We start from the raw sequence: 6351 nt of genomic DNA, 5'->3' as shown, positions 1-6351 counted from the left end.
TGACAACTTTCAGGGGCAGCGTGGCTGGCAGGAGCGCTATGCTGTGTTGCTTGATGAAATCCAGTCCTATAAAGTCTGCATTACTACCAGAGTCAATGGTAATGGGCACTTCCATAGTGAGTCCATTGGGTAGCTGGAGCGATGCAGTGAGTTGCACCACTGGTTTGGGCGGGAGTGGGTCTGTGGGCTGCAAAATTTCTGGGGACTGCTTCACTGACTCGTCTGGCTGGGCCCCAGTGCCTCTGCTTCCAGCCAGACTCTGTCGTTTCCCTGTTGTGGTTCTCTCTGCTGATTTGCCTCTGTTACTGTTGCGGAGGCTGCAGTGTGCTTGTGGAGCCTCTGGGGACACTCTTTCGCCATGTGCTGAGCACTGTCACAGATGTAACACTTCCTGTTCCCTCTAGGAGGCTTCGCTTTGACTGCTCCCGGTGTTAGGGCTCTGGTTGCTGACTGAGCCCTGGCGCCTCCAATCTCCATCAGTTCCTCTCCCCCTCCCAGCGGAGGCGTGGATTGAGCGCGTGCTGCATCCCTGGGAAAGAAGGGAGGTGCTCTCGCTGGCGTGCGTCCCCAACGCCCTTCGTCTTTGCTCCAAGGACGTTCTTCCAGACGCACCCCAATCGTCAGCGCCCTCTGGACAACTTCCTGAGTGCTCTGGGGTCTTTCCCCCCTTGCAATTTCGTCTTTCACAGCTCCATTCAACCCTTCCCAGAAAAGGTCTCTGACTGCAGCTGAATCTTTCTCCCATCCCAGCGCATTGACCAATGCAAAAAAGCGGGAATGATACTGCCTTACAGTGGCTCTCCCTTGTTTCAGTCCATGTACTTCTTTTCTGGCGATATCAACGTCTATTGTTGATAAAAAACACGCATCCATCGCTTTAATGAAGGCATGCGCACTTTGGAGCGCCGGATCCTCATCTCTCCACAGATTGCGCAGCCACGCTTTAGCTTCTCCATGTAAATGAGTTAATATAAACCCCACCTTCTCCTGCTCATCTCTAAAGTCTTTCTCCAGCAACTGCAGCGCAAACACCACGTCTGCTCGGAATTTAGGGTACTGCTGCAGACTCCCATCGAAATGAGACACAAGGCTGCCTCCTCTCTTTCCCAGCCCAATCCCCTCTGGTTTGGGTCCCGGTAGCCCCTGCTTAGTAAGCATTTCCAACCTGGCTTGCAGATCCCTGCAGGCGGCAGCTGCTTCGTCTTCCCTCTTCCTGGATGCTAGTATGTCCGCGTTAAGTTGCGTCACTACATTTTGCAGGGCTGCCATTTGCTCTTCGGTAGTCATCTTGTCCTGCTTTTGTGAGCTCGTGAAGCACCAATCTTCGCCCCTCGCTGCGTCCACTCACGTTGCAAGGTTTTTGGTGTGTGGAGACGGAGCTTACTGTCAGAGCTGCCTCTAGGTCCCAGCTCACAGAGGACCAACGCTAGTCAGTAATAATGTACAAAAGTCTTTATTGAAGCTCAGTTTCTATTTCCAAGCCGCAGCGTGCAGCTCTACGTCTTAGAACCTAGATCGGCGAAGCTCCGTCTGAGTCTCCACCCCCTGTACACCAGTTTAAGACTCTAGCCTTACTCCACCTCTTCCGTTGCTCTTTCCTCCTCTGGGTCCTTCTGCCCCCCGGGGTCTCCTCCTTTCTGGACTCTTCTGACGCTGAGCCCCCTGACTCTTGTCCCTCCTTTCGGCGGGCTTTAGGACCTGGCTCCCTATCCGGGCTACCCGCTGTGCCGCTCGCCTGTACATTTGAACTTGGCGTGCGCGCCCAGCCTCCAACTTTCCTCTTGACCGTTTCCGCGCTCTCCGATGGAGGCGTGGTCAATCCTGACTCATCTCCTCCCGCTGGTGGTGAGCAGCCTGATCCCGATACCTGGGACTCCTCCCCCCCCACTGCGCTCTGGCGGGGAAGCTGGTCCTGATTTCCAACTGCTGCTCTCTGAGTCCCCTCTGGCCCCTTCTTCCTGGGGTGTCCCCCTAGGCACCCCCTTTGCTCTGACCATGGGGGCCCCCTTCTGTGAATCTTCCGATTCGCTGGAAAGACTCAGGGACCTCGGACCACTGTCATCGCTTACGCTCCCTTCGGATTCCTCCCCCTCGCTCTCCATTTCCTCCCTCTCCGGTGCCTCTGCTCCTGAGCCCCTGACACATACATACAACAGAAAAAAAGAAAACAAACATAGAAATACATAAAAAAGAAATCCAATTTTTAACTTTATACTTACTTAACCCTGTTTCTTGACTTCCTCACACCTCCCTTTTTTGTGTTCCCATTTACCCAGTCAAATTCAGCAAATCCTTACCCTCTTTCAAATCTCATTATTAATTATATAGTTCAACCTATTATGTCTCCAGTCTTTCTTCTCTTTTAAATTCGTTCTTACCTTTCTCTTATATCTTAATCTCTTAAATCGTATTGTTTAGATTTGACATAATATAACTCTGGTCTTACACCCTTTTCTAAATCATTTTGCAAACTCTTTCTAACTTTGTCACTAATGCCATATTATTCTTATATCCAACATCACTAACATTCATAAATTTTGCAGTGTTTCTGCAAGTAGTCTTTAAACTTCTTCCAATCATCTTTCACCGACTCTTCTCCCAGGTCTCGGATTCTGCCGGTCATTTCTGCCATATCAATATAGTCTATTACTTGCATCTGCCATTCTTCCAAGGTGGGTAAATCTTGTGTCTTCCAATGCTAATTTTCATGGTGTTTTTTGGATGTGCACCTGTCAGAGCTGCCCAAGGTCCCAGCTCACAGAGGACCAACGCCAGTTCTTGTTATATACAAAAGTTTTTATTAAGGTTCAGTTTCGATTCCAAAGCCGCGGCGCGCAGCTCTACGTCTCAACCCTAGACCGCTGAAGCTCCGTCTGAATCTCCTCCCCCCAGACACCAGTTCAAGACCCTAGCCTTGCTCCACCTCTTCCTTTGCTCCTTTCTCCTCTGGGTCCGTCTGCCCGCCGGGGTGTTGCCCTTTCTGGACGTCTTCTTTGGTGAAAACGCACATTGACCCACAAATCGCAGTGTATGTAATGAGACCAAAATAACAAAACACCGTCTTTTCGCTTCCATATGTGTAGAAAGAAGACGAATAAGCTTTGATTGGGTTTATATCAATTCGCATGGTGTTTTGTGTGAGCACCAATTCGCATGGCGTTTTTGGTGTGCACAATAATCACCCCCCAACCAAAGAAAAAAGGTGTTTTGGGTTTCATATACCTAAAAAAAAGATCATAAAGCTGGGCTTATTTCAATTTGGTGTTTTTGGGGTTAGAATGCACATTCACCCTAAGATCGCAGTGAAATGTTTGTTATCAGCCCAAATAAAGCATAGGTATTTTGGTTCCATCTCAATAGAATGAGGATTGAATAAGCTTTGATTGTTCTTTTGGTGTTCATTCACCCACAAATTGCAAAGTGAAGTGTAATAAATCTAAACAAGGCAAAAGAGGTTGTTTTGGGTTCCATCTACATAGAAAGAAGAATCTTAGATTTCGCTTCTTTCATGCACATTCACCCACAAATCAATGTTTATTATCATCCCAAATCGAGCATAGGTGTTTTGGTTCCATTTCAATAGAAAGAGGAGGAATAAGCTTGGATTGTTCTTTCGGTGTTCATTCACCCACAAATAGCAAAGCGAAGTGTAATATGTCTAAACAAGGCAAAACAGGTTGTTTTGGGTTCCAACTACATAGAAAGAGGAATCTTGGATTTCCCTTATTTCAAGTCGTGTTCTTTGGTGTAAATGCACATTGACCCTGAAATCGCAAAGTGTATGGAATGAGACCAGAATAACAAAACACCGCCTTTTCACTTCCATATGTGTAAAAAGAAGACGAATGAACTTTGATTGTGCTTATTTCAATTTGCATGCTGTTTTTTTGGTGTGCACCAGAATCACCCCCAATTAAAGCAAAACGGTCTTTTGGGTTCCATCTACATCAAAAGAAGATGATAAAGCTCTGATTGAGCTGATTTCAAATTGGCGTTTTTGGGGTTAGAATGCACATTCACTCAAAAATCGTTGTTAAAAATTGTTATTAGCCCAATTCAAGCATAGGTGTTTTCGTTTCATCTCAATAGAAAGATGAATAAGATTTGATTGTTCTTTCGGTGTTCATTCACCCACAAATAGCAAAGTGAAGTGCAATAAGCCTAAACAAAGCAAAACAGGTTTTTTTTGGGTTCCAACTACATAGAAAGAGGAATCTTGGATTTCGCTTATTTCAAGTCGTGTTCTTTGGTGTTAATGCACATTGACCCAGAAATCGCAAAGGTGTATGTAATGAGACCAAAATAACAAAACACCGTCTTTTCGCTTCCATATGTGTAGAAAGAAGACGAATAAGCTTTGATTGGGCTTATTGCAATTCGCATGGTGTTTTTTGGGTGTGCACCAGAATCACCCCCAACCAAAGCAAAAATGTCTTCTGGGTTCCATCTACATAAAAAGAAGCTGATAAAGCTCTAATTGGGCTTATTTCAAATTGGTATTTTTTGGGTTAGAATGCACGTTCACCCAACAATCGTGTGTATATATATATATATCTATATATATGCAGGTTTTGGTGTCCTCGGGTGTCTTCCCGTGTAAAAGTTGGGGTGTCTAGGCGACGTTTCGACGAGGTCTCACTCGTCATCTTCAGGCTGGTGCTTTCGGCTTCTTGTTACTGGAACAGAGCAGGATCTCAGTGTTTGAGTTCCTATAAATACTGTTGAGGGGGTGTGGTGTATAGCCTCCAATGTTCTGGGCAGAGAGGAAGTTCCCAGGCTAGTGTGCCTTTTCTTCTTTTGTTCCTTAATTACTTGAGGGATATCTTGAGTGATTTCTTGAGTGATATCCTGAGTACCACTTAGGTGGGTCATTAGGTGTGGATTAGTTGCTAAAGAAGCCGAAAGCACCAGCCTGAAGATGACGAGTGAGACCTCGTCGAAACGTCGCCTAGACACCCCAACTTTTACACGGGAAGACACCCGAGGACACCAAAACCTGCATTCCTGTACCCGTGAAAATCTACGAAAGCATCTATATATATCTATATATATATATCTCAATCCCTATCTCAATCCCTCAGGTGATAAAATCAAAGAAGTACAAAATACTTTATAACTATATAGTTGTAAAGTATTTTGTACTTCTTTGATTTTATCACCTGAGGGATTGATATAGGCACAAAAGGCCTTATGATCTTCAGATGGACAGCAACTCCGTTGAACCTGTGTGAGTGGTGGAATCTAAAAAATGAAAACACTTTTTCAAAAAAAAGTGTTTTGAAGAATATATTGAATTTGCCATAACCTCACAATTGCCATCTAGTGTCACATTTGTATAATGCACCTTAAACACTTCAAACGTTATATTTGCAGCCGTAGAGCTGAGTCTGGTGTCCTGGGCAAGGGTGGTTGGGATCCCAGGGTAAATATAAGGCGCAAGATCTTCTAGCACCACAAGTTTTTGCATGCAGTGGTCTCTATGATAAGCCAGTCATGTGTTGTGCTGAGACTTATAGTTTAGGGGCAAACTACAGTTCCCATGATTCTTGGGGGGTGGAGTCATGTGCTGTAATGTTATGCCATGTCCACAGCCACTAACCACAACAAAGAGGAATACTTTCTGGTGAATTTTCCTTAAATTGTCTCGTCTCAATTATATTTTTAGCATTTCTCTTGAAATTTTTTTTATTGATTTGATAAAAAAATTTACAGAACATAATCTGCATTTCATCCAGTGTTTACGAAGCCGGCCAGTTTGGTGGAAAGATTAGCAGAGCAAATATTAGCACTGCTCGATCCAAGGAATACTTGGGAGGCATTTAAACCAAGCCCAGTCAGAAAGCAGATACTGTACGGTGTGAAAACCCCTATGAAGAAAAAGAGAAAGGTCAGAGCACTTTCCGATGGGAGTTTCCCAGTTTGGGAGAGAGCAGGAAAGCAAAGATCCTTTTGTAGTCCAACCCTCTGCAAGGGAATAATTTTTTTGCTCCCTCAAACCCAGGACTTTAAGATGGAAAGTCTCTTGCTCTGCAGACTGAGCTGTCCCAGTGATTTTCGGTATCTAGGCATGCGCAGAAGCAATTTCCAGCGCCACAGACATGCACAGATGCGATTTCTGTGGGAGTGATCTGGCCCATGGCTGGTAAACCTTGCCAACCCCTGGGTTAGGGTTAGGATTTTGTTAGGGGTGGGGTTCCCTTCTTGCCAGGGAACTCTGGGAATATGGGGCTCAAAGGATGGCCCTGAGATTAAGAGTCTTGTGCTCAATGCGCTATACGGATTGATCTAAATAAAAAACACCATTTTTATTACCGTATTTTTCGCTCTATAAGACGCACCAGACCACAAGAC

Source organism: Podarcis melisellensis (genome assembly GCF_964234715.1).
Source record: "Podarcis melisellensis genome assembly, contig: HAP1_SCAFFOLD_141, whole genome shotgun sequence".
In the NCBI taxonomy this organism is placed as follows: Eukaryota; Metazoa; Chordata; class Lepidosauria; order Squamata; family Lacertidae; genus Podarcis; species Podarcis melisellensis.
The sequence above is the reverse complement of the archived record's forward strand: the minus strand, read 5'-3'. Positions refer to the sequence as shown.